The following is a 17,836-nucleotide window of genomic DNA, read 5'->3' on the forward strand; positions in this document are numbered from 1 at the left end:
TATTTCTGCAATAGGATGATATATACACTATAAGTCATCCTTTATTTTGACGTTATTTTCATAAAATATCTTCTTGAGAAATGTATAAAACCCTTTGCTGCTGCACAATGTTTCAAGAGGACGTGATTTTAGAGACTCTACTTGATGTAATCCGACGGTTAAAGGAGACATAAATTAGAGAATTGTTGGTTGAGTCATCAGAATTTACAGGTATTTGTCATTTTTGTTAAATTCATTGGTTCAGTTCACTTTTACACTCAGAAAGACATCTCCCACAACAAAACCCCTCCTTGCAGCTTTTCAAGTTCAGAGTAAAAGAAACAAAGATACATTAAAAAAGAAACACATCACAACAAAAGCAAAATAAGACCAGAAATTGCTCAGAAATTACCTATACAATATTTGATCGTGGATTGGACGTGATCAATACTGTGGTCGCTACCTGTCTATCTCTAAAAATATGTTTAATGAAAAAGTAAAGTAAAGTCAGTTTGGCTTGAAAGTTGAGCTTTGTCCTCACATGAAACTGACTCTGTGAGCAGCTCTGTGAGCAGCTCTGTGAACAGCTCTGTGGACAGCTCTGTGAGCAGCTCTGTGAGCAGCTCTGTGAGCAGCTCTGTGAGCAGCTCTGTGGACAGCTCTGTGAGCAGCTCTGTGGACAGCTCTGTGGGCAGCTCTGTGGACAGCTCTGTGAACAGCTCTGTGGACAGCTCTGTGGACAGCTCTGTGAACAGCTCTGTGGACAGCTCTGTGGGCAGCTCTGTGAGCAGCTCTGTGAACAGCTCTGTGGACAGCTCTGTGGACAGCTCTGTGAACAGCTCTGTGGACAGCTCTGTGAACAGCTCTGTGAGCAGCTCTGTGGACAGCTCTGTGGACAGCTCTGTGGACAGCTCTGTGAGCAGCTCTGTGGACAGCTCTGTGAACAGCTCTGTAGACAGCTCTGTTGACAGCTCTGTGAACAGCTCTGTGGACAGCTCTGTGAGCAGCTCTGTGAGCAGCTCTGTGAACAGCTCTGTGGACAGCTCTGTGAACAGCTCTGTGAGCAGCTCTGTGGACAGCTCTGTGAACAGCTCTGTGGACAGCTCTGTGAACAGCTCTGTGAGCAGCTCTGTAGACAGCTCTGTTGACAGCTCTGTGAACAGCTCTGTGGGCAGCTCTGTGAACAGCTCTGTGAGCAGCTCTGTGAACAGCTCTGTGGACAGCTCTGTGAACAGCTCTGTGAGCAGCTCTGTGGACAGCTCTGTGAACAGCTCTGTGGACAGCTCTGTGAACAGCTCTGTGAGCAGCTCTGTAGACAGCTCTGTTGACAGCTCTGTGAACAGCTCTGTGGACAGCTCTGTGAACAGCTCTGTGAGCAGCTCTGTGAACAGCTCTGTGGACAGCTCTGTGAACAGCTCTGTGAGCAGCTCTGTGGACAGCTCTGTGAACAGCTCTGTGGACAGCTCTGTGAACAGCTCTGTGAGCAGCTCTGTAGACAGCTCTGTTGACAGCTCTGTGAACAGCTCTGTGGACAGCTCTGTGAACAGCTCTGTGAGCAGCTCTGTGAACAGCTCTGTGGACAGCTCTGTGAACAGCTCTGTGAACAGCTCTGTGGCGCTTGTAGCTGCAGCAACGCCAACTGTTTTCCCGCATGACTCCGTCTCAGGCTGCACTAAGCAGGTCACACACTTGTAATACCAGTTTATTGCATTTTGCATAACCTTTAGGCCAGAGCTGCTTAATGCTGCAAAGAATTCTGTGTTTTCACGGCGATTAACCTCTGGCTATTCTCTTTGCATGAAGTTTGTTTAAAATTCCTCGTCTAGTTTATTATTAGAATAGTTCAACAATAATCATGTTAAGACAGGATAGCAAATAAATATAAAAGAGAAAAGTTACGCTATCCTGCTGTTTGATATGATTAATCCTCAGAAAAATAATAGATTATAAAAACCAAGCCTTTGAGGTTTCCCTTAAGTGGGTTGTGAGTTCAGAAGACTCTGGTCTCTGATATCAGGTGCAAAATCAACTCATGAATGTTTCTTGCTGGCAAAATGGCAGGAATTTAATGACCATGTTTTTTTTTATTGGAATCATATTAAAACTGTTGAGCCCAACAGTCACATGTGAAGAGCTTTAAAACCATGTCATGACGCAACAGCTTTTCACCAAATTTTGAATCTGCAAGAAGTCAGTTCAATTTTGGTTCATTCTACGCTCTCTTTTTTTGCAACATATTCAGTTGAAAAAGGAAGCAAATAAAGCTCTCAAAGCCCATCGTGCACTACCTGCTCAGCACCAAAACATCAGTCAGACACAGTCAGCGACTAGCAGGTGAACACAGCGGAGCATTCAACAGCTACAGTGACAGAAATGTTTCTCAGGAGTTGGTGGAGACCAAAAACAGAGTTAAAAAAAGAAATTTAATTTGAGAAGTGAACAAGTTCGAAATACCTTAAAAAGTGATGATATGCTAGTTTTGTGTTTTCAGCTTTCTTGTGACAATTATTTGTTATTGCAGGTTTAAATTAATCATTCTAGTGTTTTGTTTATAATTAACAGAGTAAAGTATTGCAAAAAGTTTCGGTATCTTTACCGAAACCTTTCGGTATCATAATGGTGCTAGTATCATACAATTTCAAAACAGCACCCAATCTTTAGCACGGGTGTATTGAAAGAACTGGATACCAGGTTCCAATATGTCTCCCCATTCATTCAGATGAAAGTTTCTCACTAGGTAATGAGCCCAAAAATGGCCTTTTGCATTTTTGAGCCCATTGATCATGTGTTTAGAGACTTCCAGCTGGCTTCCCACACACTTAAACCGCATGAACATAATTCACTGATCGTCTCCTCTCGAAATTGAGTGTCATATCAGAGTTTGTGACTTACAGGAGGATTTATTCAGCATTTCACATCTGTTCCTTCTTTAATCATCCCGTATAGGAACATTCTTTTGGGTATAATCGCCCATACTGCACCATTGATCTGTTTACATACAGACAGGAGTTATTGCTTCAGTTCAATTTCTAAAACGTCAGCAGCTTCAACACCTGCAGCAAACCTGCTGCTGCCTGCAAGATTGACCTCCAGCAGCTTTCATTTCTCGTCCAATATGGCTCCCTGCGTGTTGTCTAACTGTGATTAATGGAAGACAGTTTCAGGGGTCACTACCCCGACGGTCAGCTGGAGCCGTGTGGTGACAGAGTGTCACTGACTGCAGAGTGATGAACTGTGGGGACAGAGAAAAGGCGATCAGCATGCAGAGGCGCCGTCCTCCGGATCGCTCGATCCAAGGCCCAGATTTAGTCACACAGGTAATCATACCTTCACTGTCGGAGCTCCTGGACTTCTGGAGAGGCCTGACTGTTGAGATCAAGGGAGCAAATACTGTTTCTTCTTTTAGGCCTATTTTATAAAGACACACTTTTACAAAGTAGTGGAGCATGTAGATTATCGGTTATTTCACAACTTTAGGTTATTTCATTTGACTTGACCGCAGTCTTTGTCTATACGTAAAACGTACTACGGTATGATTGGATGGATGGGCGGGATGACAAAATGGCTGGGTGAACAGAAGGATGAAGGGTATGATGGTGGAAGGAGGGTTGGACGGGTTGATAGATTGATGGGAGCGTAAACAGATTAATTAAATGAATAGAAGGGCGGGTGGAGGAATGAATGAATGCATGCATGGGAGTGTAAGTGAGAACATAGGCGATCAATGAATCGACGGGTGAATGAATGATGGATGACCGGGTGGATGATTGGTAGAATGGGTAAAACTATTTATAGATGGATGACTTGATGGATGATGATTGGTAGAATGGGTCAAATAATGGATGGATGGATGCTTGGATGGGAAAAAACAGTGAATGGATGGAGGATTGGACGCAGGGTTGGATGAATTCATGTATTGATAATGAATGGATGGATGGATGGGCTGGATGGTAGATTGGTCAGCATTCGGGTATACGCACAGATAGATGGACGAATGAAGTGATAATGAGTGGCTGGACAGGTGAATAGATTAATGGCTGGCTGGATCCTGTATCACTGGCCGCAGAAGCAGATCAATGTATGTCACACTGGGCATGTGACTGTGCGAGTGTGAGAGCAGCATGTGATCAATCAATTCACGGGCCAGCGCTCACTGACATGCTGACTCTGACCTTGGATAGACAGCATTAATTAAAAAGTCTGTCGAGGTCTTTATCACTCACTGCACCCCCCTCGATGTGGACGGCCCATCGGTCCGTCAGCAGCAGCCGGCAGTCAGCAGTGAGCGAAGGTTCAGCATGCTTACGTCACCGCATTATGCAACATCAGCAAACATATGCGGGTCCAATTTGGAAACAGCAGGCCGAGCTTACAGTTTACACACATTGAGAAAAACAACAAAGCAGCTTAGGCTGTAGTCTGAATCCACCCGGGTCGATGTTTTTGTGCTTTCGCACTGAGACTTATATGCGTCAACCAATCATGTTGTGCAGAGCGGGTTGAGTTGCGCCTATACGTTTATGAAACAACAACACGAAGGCTCCGTAGTCTGAACCAAGACGGCAAACTTTGATCACTCCTTTAAACCTTGACAAAGGCAGCGCACACCAGATCCACAGATCATAAATGACTGAATTGATTTCCTGCTTCCAACTTCGGAGTTGGGGTCAAATTAGTTTTTCAGTTGTGTCGCGATGTATGGACTGTTTGGCAAACCGTGTCGCTAAAAGGTCTCCGTCTTGCTCCCCACTTCTTTGAAGGAGAGTTTCTCTCTGGATTCTGGGATGGTACACTTGTCTCTTTGCATTCTGGGATGGTACACTTGTCTCTTTGCATTCTGGGATGGTACTTGTCTCTTTGCATTCTGGGATACCTGCAGCATCTTCCTCTTTCTCTAGACTCTTAAACTCTTTAACAATTGACTGAGCGATGTCATCTACAATAAACTCAATCTTCAGGGAGGTGTCAGATTGTAGCAGCTCGTACGCAGAGTCGGTCACGTCTTCCAAAAAAAGGTTCTGTGATTTTACTGACCTCTTTCTTGATTATTTCCCGGGCAGCTTCAATTTCTGGAGTCACAAAGCTGCCCTCTGATCCTCTCGAGATCTTCTCAGGGGTTTGTGAAGCTTTAAAGACACAGCAGACGTGGTCGACCATATCATTAAGTCTGTGAGGGGGAGTCACCGCGCTAGTGCTCATGGCAGAGTTGACACATTCTGTAACCCCTTCAGTAATCACGTTGTTCAAACGCTCTGCGCTGTCGCAATGGACCTGGTTGTGTGCATCCAGAACCGCAACAACAGTCCGAGGGAGTGTGTCACCCAGTAAGGACAGAACGTGCTCCTTGGACATGATTGTATTTGTGCTCCTGAAGTCCAAAATGCATCTTGACACTGAGCTCATTAGGTCCAAAATCAGCTCTGCCAACATTACTTTTGTGGCGTCATCATCAGCTGCACCTTGTTTCAGAAATCCCTGCTGTCCTATTGTCATCCTCTCGACAAAGGAATCAAACAGTGGTCGAACATCGTCCACTTCTATCTCTGATGTGTACTCGGTCTGTGAACTTTCCATTGTTTTCAATGGGGATTGCTTTTGTATTATGAAGAATTATCTTCAATACTTTCTGTGGGCTTCTTGGTTTAGTTTTCAGGAACTGTTGATGCAATACACTTTGCATATACATCAATATGAGTTTACAGTGTAGGGCTCATTAATAAATGTGGTCACCTAAATGAGCCCACATGACTGAGTTTAAGTCAGCAATTTCTTTTTGTTTACTATGTCCCTGAAACATTATTTTGACTTTACTTATTCTTTTAAGGCTATGAGGGAATACAACTAAATATATGTATATATTTTTAAAATGGGGAAGTAAAGTTGTCGGCTCTGCGTTCACTGACCAGAAGATGGCAGTAGTGTGCTTCTAGCATGCATGACAGCCTCCAATGAAAACACCAAATAGTAGATCAAGAATGATCAGCTGTATGTGTGTTGAATGGAAGATGGAAGATCCTGATTCTGATGCTACAACTAATGGGTATCTCTCCGTCCTCGGGCCACATCTCTCTCCACGTAGAGGCCTGTAGAGCAGCACCAGATACAGGACCACGTTTTGGGATGCACCAGTGTTTCTACTACAACTCCTCCTCAATGAGCTGTCAACTCTTCCAGTATTCGGAGGGTGTTTGGAACAACGTTGAAAATGAGAGAGTGTCTGCAGAGATGTCGCACTGAGGGTGAGGAATGGAAGACGATACACAACTTCTGCATATGGGATGATTATACAATACATACAGCATCAATATGTTGCCCATTTCCAGTTTATCCTGTGTGAGTGCAACATGTTTTGTTTTTTGCCCTCATGTCAGCTGTGAATTAAAAAAAGACAACTCTGGAAATACATGAAAATATGTTCTGTCTCCCCAGCTGTGTGTTGTCTGCCCATGGCGGTCCGACCCTGCACAGGCCAGCCCCCCTTCTGGGCCTTTGACTCCGCCGTCGGTCTGTTTGGGCCCTACAAACAAGGCTTCTGCCAGGGCAACAAGTTCTACAGCAGAGCCGAGAGTGACGAGTACTGCGGGGGTAGTGAACGATGGTGAGTTGATAAAGGACATACAAAACACACAACAAAAAACACACACAAAATCTCCACCAGCATATGATTACATTTCACTTATTTTTGCTCATTTGCAGAGGGAGCGCTTGGTCAGGCAAACCATTACACCTTGTGTTTCTGCTGATGCAGTTGCTTCCTGGCAACCGCATGCAAAAATGACCCAAAACTAAACACATGGACATGCTCCCTTTTCAGCTCTTCATTTAAGATATCAGTCATATCAACACATGCTACTATAGCGCAAGAAAATAACAAACTTTATTGACACAATGGAAGCACCATTTCTGAGCAGCATCTAGCACGGCGCCCCCCTGCTGGCCACCCAGAGAGATACAAGCTGAAGTATTTCTTTCCCTCTCACTACATCAATGGGTGCAGGAAGTACAGATTTGGTAGAACTTGACTTTCTCAAGTCAACATAAAACGCATTTTATTGCTTGAATCGACCACATTTACCATCATCATTGATTGGACATCCTCGCAATAAGTGATACATTTCACTTTTAAGGGACTTGGGTTTCGATCATTGGCTGGGCCCTGTGCCTTTTTCAGTGCGCAATGTTAGCACGTCTCTCTGGCTTAGGGGCCCCTAACCTCTTTGGGCCCCTGGGCCTGTACCTGGTAAGACCTGTAATCCATCCATGTATTTATGGAAATACGTCTAGTCGGTAAGATTTTAATTTCGAGTACTGACGAAGAAAAGGACACTGCTGGGCATTTTCATGCTTCCTCATTAGTTGAAAAAAGGAAATAAAGGATGAGAGAGAAAATAAATGAGGAATATAAGTAAGTACAAAGGAAGAACTAATAAGATAAAGGAAAAATAGGATGTTGTGTTTGTTCCTGATTCATTTGTTAACATTTTGAAGATGCAGCAATATCTATTTCATGTTGAATGTTGTCTCAGAATTGAGTTTTTATTGGACTAAAAATGAAAATATATTCCCTCTGATATATAGTGGAGGTAGACTAGAAAGGGCCCAAAATAAAAATATTTCAGTAAAGTACCAACTCATGAAAACTGTACTTCCCAACTGTGAAATTACACCGTACAATCATCACACATATTTCAATTGTGAACAAAGTATATTTGCTTCATCGAACAGAAAAACAATTTTTTTTTTATCTGTGGTAGTTGGCTGTATAAATAAAAATGGTCTTGACTTGAATGCAAACTGAATTTTCATACACCGATAAAACCAATACCAGCAGCAGGTCGGTGATGGATCTGTCCAGAATCAATGGTTTTTATAGCAAATGTGCAGCAGCAGCAAATGATGCATTGTTTTTTTTCCCCGTGGGCCCGGCTGATGAAAGGAGGGTTCATTTTATTGACTGACAGGGAAAAGGTCAGAGTGGGGAAATGCCACCCCCCCAAGCCTTTAGAGATGGAGTGATCTTTCGTGTGAAGAAATAGAGACAAGGCCTCTAAATGGAGCCTACGGGGAACGGACGCAAAGCTGAACTATTGACAGGAGAAGAAGAAAAAAAACGAGGGCGCTCACGAGAGCGAGAGCCGCAGAGAGATCAAGTCTGTACTTTAGCTGATTTCCCACTTGGTTAACATTTCCTGCGACCTCGGGAGGACGTTTCATCTAAAATGCACGCAAATACAAAACCATTATTAATGACTTATGAATTATGGTCTGGTAACAGATAGAAATTCTGCTGTTTCATTCATATTTAATGAGGAATAAATATGTAGCGAGTAGTCCGTGGCATATAAAACCTAACCTTGAATAAATATATGTATATTAGGCCTAAAAAGAACCAAAAAACATTCACATATTTTAATTTCCTTTTAAAAACAGTGTCACAAATTATCCATTGCCGGCCAAAAAATACGAAATAACGTGGCACAAGAACATGACTCTGATCACTTGTGGGTACGGTTATGGAACCTGGTAGGCATTGAGGTGTGGGTAATGTTTTGCTGGTGCATACGACACATAACATATTTTAATAACTTTGTATATAGAAAGGATGAAATGCACTTCCTTATTCAAGCCTGTCTAGCTGGTGGTTTTTGCAATCACATATGCAATCAATAGGCATTACTTCTCCTTTGACAACAGTCGAGCCCATTCCACGGGGAGCGATAGGTTCAAGGAACTCCAAAAAATGCTCCTGCCATAATTTGCTTTTTATATTATAAGTCATAATTTCTATTCGGGGAGTAAGAAGGACAGATGATTTATGTCTGTGTCTTGAAGTGGTTTTCAGGGACCAAGGACAATCCATTCTTTGGCCTAGTAAAAGCATGAAAATCATATTTGGAGTTACCTGACATTATTTCAAGGGCTCCTTTATAAAGCTAGCAGCCGTAAACCCCACTGTGCCTCACATTCTCACTCCCAAACGTGTCAAAATACCTCCACCGTCAGTTCGGTCAGTTTCCGCTCATTACATATATATATATTGTCTTTTCAAAATAAACTTCTGTGTCCACAGCAAAGGCACAGTTTCCACTCAAACAGTCTCTTTTCAAAGTATACTTCCAACCTAGGTTACCTTCATTTTTAAGCTTACGTACGCAGCAAAACGACTTTGTTCGGAAAAGATCATGGTGTCAGGTCAAAATAACTATGTATGATGTGTAAAATAACACAGTTTGTGGTTATGTTATGTAAGTTATGTACGATCGCTAAAAGTTCAAATTGTTTCACACGGGACACTAACAGCAGTCTCCTGGGTTTGTTTGACCCGTCCTCACTCTTCATTCTGCATCCGTTGATCGCTCAAACAATGACTCAGATGGGTTTACATTGCGGGTTGACCTGAAATCGAACCTTCATCTTTGATACTGATTGACCTCTGATTTTCAGGCCTGCGTGATTCATACATACTACAGCAAGTCTGTAAACCTGTATAAAGTCATTTTTGGCTTTTTGCCCTCAGTAAAGCTCTTTGGAAGCACTCACTGAGGAGCAGAGGTTCTCAGCGTCACCACCATCCTCTGAATCACTTCATAACACTTCATTTAATTATGCTTCCTTCTACACTGTTATTAATAAACATTCCCGGCCTCCCCTTTCTTGCTCCTTCTTGTCGCTCTTTGTTTTCTCTGCCACTGCTCTTCGATTATACGGACTCAGTTAATAGAAATGTCTTTTCTTTAATCGAGCAGTCTTTCACCTACTTCACCATTTCTAAGCCATATTAGAGCATGATAACACACAAAGATGTTTTTCAAAGTTCACATTTTACTTTTCTTCCCGACCGCATTCACACGCGCGAACGTGTAACCCAGTGCGAGCGCATGTGAGTGGGCCTTCATGTGTGACTAATCTACCAGCTCTAATGGCACCATTAGAGTGTTTCATTGGGGCCCAAATAGGCTGAGGCCTGCTCTTAATGGAGGCTGCGCGGCTCTAAACCGAAAGCACAGTCCGGTGGCTGGAGAAGGACATTTTGCTCCAGCAATAATAAGGCATAACAAGATCTGCAAAGTGTTCAAATAGCAAAATCAATACTAAACTGAAATGTTGCCATGGACACATGGCAGCTGGAGGAGAGTGGAGAGGCGCCAGTAATCTCGCACCGATCATATTGAAGTTGAGTGTTGCACGGTTTTATCTTCGGTGATGGAACGAGAAAAATGGCTGAAAGATCATTTATAAATATCTGGCCTCCTCAGAAGAAAAATAACAGAGGACTTCACGAGTTTCTTAAAGACTTTACTGTCTTGACCTCCACCAACGGGTCATTTATTTGTTTGTCTGATTGTTCGTTATCTAACTTTTCACGAAACTCGGAACAGATTTGAATGAAATTTGGCAAAGGTAAGCACCGCCATGTGGACATTCACACGTGTTTTACGTCTTAGCGCATAACTCCTGAACCGTGAGTTTATTAAAGTGTCCTGGATTCTTTGGTTTGATCATTACAGGTCGCGCCCATCGTGAACAGAGTTTCTATTGTACAGGCGGGTGTGCTCACCTCACGATGGATACCTGTACTGTAAACCAATGGGGAGTTTTTTCTGTTCCGATGCGAGGGTTCTGGGACAGAGGATGTCGTATGCTGTACAAATTGTAAAGTCCTCTGAGGAATATGTGTGTTTTGTGAATTTAATTGAACTATTCCACACAACATCGTGCAGTTGCAACCAAATTTCGCGTACAGGTTGGATGTAATTGTGTGAAGAATATACAAAGAGAGCTTGGGGAGCAGTTTAAATCCTGACTACTTTCACATCATTGCAAACCTGGCAAAGTGGGTTAGGGTTCTGTTGAGGAAAGTAAGAACAATGGGCAGATGCTGCCAATTCTGCAGTCATGAAGTGAGTTTCAGACGAAACAGACATTCTGCCAAGTATGCCATTTGAAGCATATTGGGGCCTTTACACAACAACCAGTGTCATGGTGTGATTGGGAGATTATTATGGATGAATATAGAAACATCAAATGGTGGTAACCGTGGATGCTTTTCTTCACCTTGCAGCCAATTGGGTAGCAGCACTGCTGCATATCTTAGCTAACGGGTGAAATGAATTGGTGCTACGTTGTCAAAGGTGTTACATGCAGACACAGAGGCGTCGGCTGCACAGCTCTGCACAGCTCTAACATAAACAAGTCTTATAATACTGTAGAGAGATTAAAGCTGTTGACTCAGCCGACAAACAAAGAATTACAAAAGGATGATGAAGATGCTGTTTCTGTCTGTCAGTCTGACTGTCGACCAGTTTTAGAGGTGAAAGAGAGCCACTGGAGAGAGTTGTTTTCTTTCTTTTTCCTGCTCAGAATGTCAGGTACTCCGTTAATGAGAACATCGTGGATGTCAGAGGCTGAACTCATGGGCACTTTCTGCCCGTCTCCAAGGAAACAATTAAGCCTCTCTGTTCATGGACAACCAGAATCCTCACTTTCAGAATGCAGGGAATCTCTGTATCTCTCCTCTCTGTAGAAAGCATCTATTAGGGGTGTTTCATAGAATCAGAATATGACATTTGGGAAGGCACAATTAATAAGTTCGACACAAGTTCATGTTTTTCTCTTTGTACTTTCAACGCGTGTTCAGTTTGTTGTTAAAGTTATTCCAATTTTGAATCTCATGAGGAATGTTGCACTGAAAGCCATTTTGCATTCAAGACAAAATCATTGTTTTTTTTTTGCAAGTTTGCATTGTCATAATAATGCAGTTGAAAAAAATGTAAATTGACTGAGAGTTGAAGCACTTACAAGGCCTGAATGGACACGTTGAACCGTCAGTATAGAGGATCAACAACTGTGTTAGAAAATGTCTGGTTCTTTAATGGGAGTCAAAAGTTACAAGTCTGTGGGAATAAAAGCGCCAGGAGAGAAGTTAACTACTCCCAGGGTCATGTCAGCATACACCAACACGTCCAATCAATCACACATCTTACAATTATGTTGCGTGCACCGCTAATGACCTCAAGCTCACATTTTGTAGAAACCTGATTAAACATTCAGTATACTTACAGATTCTGGGACAATGCTGGGTGAATTCAGTGATGGCGCTGTCTGTGTTAGTGTAAATTGCAACATTGAAGCGTCTAATTTGAATTTGCTGCATCCATATTCGTGCCTCATGACTTGCTTTTTCTTGGCCACAATGGCAGCAAAGGTTCATGGTTATCGTATTATTTAGAGACACCTTCCATATAAAACATGATGAGAATGTTTAGAAATAAATTATGGCAGTGTCAGTCAGTCTGTTGGTCGGTTCACTACTTTTGTCAAGACTGAAATATTTACACCATATATAATATATACACCACCATTAAGTCTGTTGATCCCCTGACTTTTCATCTGAATTTGAATAATGTGCCCAATACTTAGGTTTAAGACTAAAACCCAGAGAACGAATGACATTCCCGTCAGCTTTAGCTGTACTTTGTGTTTAGAGATGATTAGCAAATGACAGCATGCTAACATCTTGCTAGTGGCATAAATGGAATATAATATTAATATGTGTGATTTGTAAGAATCGTTGTGTTTTTGTGACCTTAAAATGAGCTGCTTCTATCTATATAGGGAGCAGGTCCCTTTCACTGATGTTTCTACAGTAGCCCAGAAAGGACAAACCAAACAGCCGCCCTAGATAGGGCCATTAGCGTTTTCACGATTTTTGCATTGGACACCGTAGTTCTCATACACGTTAGGCAAACTAGGAGAGACGCTTCAACTGGTTACAATCTGCAACCTCACCGTTAGATGTTGCCAACTCCTACACGCTGCACCTTTAATTAACACCAGCATGTCAGTATTGTCATTCTGAGCGTGTTAGCGCGCTGATGTTGCATGGCTGTAGACTCTTCGTCTTACTCACTGTAGACTCTTCGTCTTGTTCACTGCACTCCACCCTGGAGTCAGATCCTCCTCTGCTTCATTAGGATCTGCAGGAATTCTCCATAGTGGCAATCGACCAGCCGATATAAAGAACTCTGCAGCCTGGAGAACAGTCAGACAGGAGGGGAAGCCATTTCTTTCTCTTCCTCCCTAAACTCTCTCTCTCCCTCTCTCTCTCTCTCTCTCTCTCTCTCTCTCTCACAAACGCACACGCACTTTCCTTCTTTCCCTCACACTTTCCATTCTTCTGCACCATTGTGGAATCTGTCTCAAGGTTATCCTTTACCTGCATGTGTGTGTGTGTGTGTGTGTGTGTGTGTGTGTGTGTGTGTGTGTGTGATGCTCAAAGAACCTGTTGTATTGATTTAGACTGCAGGGAGAAGCTGTCAGCAGCCTTGAGTGCTGATGAACAGCACAGGGACATCCAACTAAAAGGACATAGATTTCAGAGTTTACACTGTATTTATCCAGGTTTCTTCTGTGAGCTCGCGCTCTTCGGCCACATGAATGCAACCCTTAAATGCTTCTATTACCTTTTCATTCAGCTTCATTTAAAATGCCAACCTCTTCAGCATTAGGAGTTGTTCACTGGAGAGCAGGAATTATTCACTCGAAAGCATTTCATTACTTCTTAATTAATTACTTCTTCAGTGATTTATACACATACATTCATTTTTTTTCTCCCCTCCACAGCTCCTGTCTGGCTACTGAACTATACTGGACAATTACAACATGAGTCATATTTAGTAAGGTCAAAATTAAGTTAAGGTTGTTATTTTTTCAAACATTTCACACACCTCTGCTCAATCTAGCGCAGGTATGGCAGAGTCCCTCGCTACCGATTACTACATAGAGAGATAATGACCATCTGTTCTAGGGTGTGGCTGGTATTTCTTTACAGCCCGAATTCACTTCCAGGGCATCAAATACCGTTGCTCGGGGTGGGACCTTCAGTCTGTTGGTACCGACACACAACGCACCCTTCAGTGTCTGTGTGATACACAACGGAAACTCCAATGGAAACCCATCTGCATCATTATCAGACGCTAAGAGCAAGAAGTCCGTTAAGGGCGGTTTGGAATATGGGAACAAACCATGAAGTTTCTTTTTTTAAATCCCAGTGCTTTTAGTTTTCTAAACATAACAACCACAGTTTCGTAAAGTTAACCAAGTGTTCCATACGTTAACCACGACCGCTTCACAATGTTAACCACGTGTGAACCTTCAGCGCAAAAGGCTGAGGCCTCTGCCTCAACGGCAAAATATGACGAATGGCGATGAGATCACGTCGCGCTTTGTGTGTGTGTGTGTGTCTGTGTGTGTGTCTGTGTGTGTGTGTGTGTGTGTGTGTCTGTGTGTGTGTGTGTGTGTGTGTGTGTGTCATCGTGGCACAATGTGGTGCTGGAGACTCCAACTGTAGCCTACATGTGGACGACATACATGCTATTACATACCATACAGACTATTCAGCTGACGAGACACCAGATGCTCTGCTCAGTGCTGTCAGCTTTCTTTTAAGTAACGTGATGAATGTCTCACCCTTCTTTTAAGAAAATGTGCCAACGTCTGAATCACCGCAGCAGCACAAGACACAGCGGTCACCACACAGATTGCTGTCTAAGTGGATTTATTTGATGTAATATCTGCTGATTCATGGGGGAAACCGTTTGCCAAGATGAAGTGCTGGACCAGAACTTTTCAAATCCTCCCTCATAAATTTCTCGGAGAAGACTGGAAAATGTCTCTGCTGTATATCTTAACCTTTACAAATGAATCTTTCACCACAGCCGCTGTCCCCCGAATGCTTCAACAATGTTACATTTGGTTTAAATCCCTTTAATGTAAAACACTTTGTAACAGTGTCAATTATGTCGACTATAAATAACTGCGAACATTATTGCCAGGGATCAGAATGATTGGTGTCTGTCACTCTAATTAAGTGATAAAGTAATGATACATGAGCGTGTGGTTAATAAATGCAAATTGTTTTCTTACACCGATTTTATTGCTTGAATTAGTTCAACAACTCATTCAGCTGATGGCAGCATGTAGCAGTATGAAGTGATTAGCGGATAATTCATTTATTGCATTGCAACACATCAATTATGTTTGTACTAAATAGTTCACTGTACGCTGAACAGTAAATGAGAAGGTGGGATGGGTAACTTCCACATTTGACTGACTTTTAATGTGTAAAGTTTGAATCTTTTATATTCTCCTTTTTAGTCCCAGAAGTCACTGTGTTGTCATCACGAGTTGCAGGTCAGATGAGTCGTCCAGTGGGTTTAAGTTGAACTGTTACAAACTGCTGTGTGACTGATATCAGTGTGTGTATCCTGAAATTGTAATCTCAAAACGCACGCAAAATGAAATGTGGTGTTTCACAATATGCAAAAAAAACAACAACATTTGACCTGGCATCTTCTTCCTCACCGTAGAGCTCCATTGTTGTCCAAAAATGTAAAAAAAACAAACATCAATGAGCCACACTGTTGTACATCGGTGACATGTTCTGTCATTACCATGAACACGCATACAAACACATCATCTTGGTGCTGTAAATACTCACTGGAGCACCACATGTGTGTCAGCTGAAAAAAGTCCTCAACGAACGCACGATTCTCTCCCGTTTAAGTGACTGTTGTTGAAAACTACAGTGGAAATCACGAAGCCTTTTAAATATGGAATTGCCTTGTCCGATGATGATTATGATCTGCCATGGGATCTGAGTTTTACAATGAGTACTTCATTGTAAAAAGTTGTTATTTCGCTACTTCCATGGTTTAACTTTGACCAATCAGTCGTTATATATTTATTTATTTATCGTTTCCAGTCATTTATCAAGTAAAAAGGCCACAAAGATGGTTCCTGCTTTCTGTCAAATTGAACCCCTCTTGATTTTGGATGTCAGCTTTAACTCTGAACTTGCAATGTGAATTTATCATTTTCTGGCATAAACCCAACAATGCATTCAAGATTATAATCAAAAGTTCATTGATCATTAACACTATCCATATTGCACACATTTGAACAATGCAGTGGACAAATGAAACATATGTTAGGTGTTATTTTGGAAGTGTTTTTACACATTTGGTTGAAATACTGTGGGAAAACTTCGGTATGTTCTCAGACCCGGATCTCAGTAATGGAGTAAAAAGTTATCATCAATGATGCCAAACAATATAAAGTAAAGAAAAAAAAAAAAAACATCTTTATTTTTTTTCAATTTCACTGAAGCTTAACAGATAACTCAATTATTTATCCCTATTGGCAGAACTTTATGGAGATTGCTTTTCATTTCTACACAGAGGCCAGCATGTGGTGAGTGGATTCGTGAGGATGCGTGCTCTCTCGGCTCTGCTGCTGACTGCCGGGATGGCTTTTGTTAATCCACACATCACAGTGGGACACGGATACGGCTGCTGTAGCATCAGGAGAGGCAGAGTCAGTCTCCCACCGTCTCTGAAATGAAAGATGCAAAGTGATGTTGTCTCAGAATTAAAAGACAAATTTAGCAGGAAATAGATAACTCTGTTAAACAAAAACAGCGGCTGCACCGCGCGCTGGCGACGATGAGCCGTGCGGATGACAGAGGGGAGCAGACGGGATATCCGTCAAGGACGGCGTCATAACTGGAGAGATTTTGGAGATCTTGTCAAAAGCGCATTTTCTAGATGTTCCGTGTATGTGTGCTGATTTTGCCGTTGTATCTCTGCGTACGTGTGACAGCAGAGAGAGAAAAAGCAGGCCTGCAGTTCATTTTTGGTAATTAATTTTAATTACCAAGCAGACAGGCGTAGTTCTGAAAGCAGATGGGGGAGTCTGGTGGCCCCCGACGTGGCGCGATTCACTCCGGTGACTCGCCCGACTCCTCCACTTCCCCCGTCAACACCTCCTCCCTCCGTCCTCTCCGCGTTGACCTGCGGGGTCACGGGGTCGCGGTCGGAGGAGACAGGCGTGAAACGTAAGAAGACGCCGTTGTACTCCGGCGACGGCTCCTCTATGATGTGAAGATGTAATCAACCCCTGACAGCTGCTCAGAAAAAGACAAACAGCGGGTTCTTAAATCTTCATTAGTCAACAGTAAATGAGGTTTGTTTTACACTGCAACACACACACACGCGCACACACGCGCGCGCACACACCGACAAAGACGCGCACGCATGCATTACACCTCAACTGAGAACCATGGTAATAGTGTCTATTGATTTCCTTTCTCTCCTCTGCTAGTCAAGCATGGATGGCGGGTAATGAAATTACCTTCACTCTGGAAGATGTCAGGAAAATGTTGCAGCTGGAGAGAGGCCCCTCAGTGAGCGCGTGTGGTAAACACAGCACCTGTTTGCGTCGCCTTAATTCACAGCCAACAGCAGAGCTTCCTGTCTCAATTGACTCATATTTTTTTTTCTTCTCCCCCCTGCTCCCATCGGGGGCAGTAATTCATTTATTATTCATCTCATCAGTAGCACTAAATGATGTAAATGACCTTCTCTGAACTGTATGGGAGTCCATTTGGACACTGTCAAACACCATTAGACATCCAGTGCCCGGCTGCTCGAGAGGGTCAGCTCTCTTAGCTCAACACTGACAGATAAAGCGTGACTGGGCTTTGTGCTCGTGAATGGATCCGGGAGCCCACGGCCACGCATGTATGGGAGTGCGTTTTTTAAAACATTATTAAAGCTTTTCGGATGCGATCTCTAATGGAAAGATGGAGGCAGAAACGGCAAAATGGTGTGAGTCAGAAATTGGACCCATGACATACATGGTTCAGTATATGCCTGGGGCATTGGTGTCAACAATAAGTGTGTACGTGTGTGTGTGTGTGTGTGTGTGTGTGAGTGCTGTGTTTGCTCCCCCCTGAGCTCGCCGCTTTGAGTCAGTAAACACAATGCCGCCTTTAATTAGCTCTGCGGTTCTAATTGAT

The sequence above is a fragment of the Pholis gunnellus genome (genome assembly GCF_910591455.1).
Source record: "Pholis gunnellus genome assembly, chromosome: 18".
In the NCBI taxonomy this organism is placed as follows: domain Eukaryota; kingdom Metazoa; phylum Chordata; class Actinopteri; order Perciformes; family Pholidae; genus Pholis; species Pholis gunnellus.